Here is a 967-nt window from a genome sequence, read left to right on the forward strand (position 1 = left end):
CCGAAACCCGAAACCCGAAACCCGAAACCCGAAACCCGAAACCCGAAACCCGAAACCCGAAACCCGAAACCCGAAACCCGAAACCCGAAACCCGAAACCCGAAACTTCAGCGTGGCCGGAATATCGAATAAAATACATCCGGCAACCCGGAATCGAACCAGGGACCATCCGATTACTTAATCACTACAGTCGGACGCTCTACCAACTGAGCTATTGCCGGTCAACCTTGCATGTCATCGAGATATCCTCTGCTCCCCGATAGCATTTGAATTTCATTTTAGTCACTACTGGTGCGTCTTTGGTACATGTATAGCGCGGTGAATGCAAGAATGAATCGTTTACACGTGCTCCAACTCAAAAAGTGATCTCATCAAGCGCTCCACGATGGGTTCGAACCACCGACCTTGTGGTTAACAGCCACACGCTCTGCCTACTGAGCTAGCGGAGCAACAACGTAAACTATCAATTCCCCAAGTTGTTCTCCTCGATGACTCACATGAGTCAATTTCCTTCGGTCATGACCTTAGGTCACCTTACCCGAGCAGAATGCTATAGTATCCAAATTGACAATTTTACCCACTGCCCTAATGGGCCATAAACATAAAGTTCAATTGTAAATTACACCCACCGTGGGGCTCGAACCCACGACCACAAGGTTAAGAGCCTTGCGCTCTACCGACTGAGCTAGACGGGCAGAATGAACGCTCGGGTATACGGATACTCAGTTGAACTCTTGTTGCGCATGTGGTATCCGAAGACGATTAGTGGTCTCTAGCTGTCCATACGAGATTATCCTTCAAATGGGAGGAAAACGAGGGAATGCGTTTAGCAAGTAATCGAGTCGCCACATTTATGTACTTGGGCGATACTAAACGCGCAACGGGTGGAGCTACGGATGAGATTCTTCCATGCGTTGGTGATTGGTGATACTACTGTTCAAGGATAACAGCGGATGCATACTCTTGTC

General features: G+C 48.5%; 3 non-coding genes across 3 annotated transcripts; all 3 read right to left on the minus strand.

The window, feature by feature from the left end:
- Positions 1-137: 137 nt before the first annotated feature.
- On the minus strand, positions 138-220 carry Pmar_PMAR001468. The gene has a single exon. It is a non-coding gene; the product is annotated as a tRNA-Tyr (tRNA).
- Positions 221-375: 155 nt separating this feature from the next.
- On the minus strand, positions 376-448 carry Pmar_PMAR001469. The gene has a single exon. It is a non-coding gene; the product is annotated as a tRNA-Asn (tRNA).
- A 173-nt stretch (positions 449-621) lies between these two features.
- Positions 622-694, minus strand: Pmar_PMAR001470. Its single transcript has one exon. It is a non-coding gene; the product is annotated as a tRNA-Lys (tRNA).
- Between the last annotated feature and the right edge of the window lie 273 nt (positions 695-967).

This window comes from Perkinsus marinus (genome assembly GCF_000006405.1).
Source record: "Perkinsus marinus ATCC 50983 genomic scaffold scf_1104296946676, whole genome shotgun sequence".
NCBI lineage: Eukaryota > Perkinsozoa > Perkinsida > Perkinsidae > Perkinsus > Perkinsus marinus.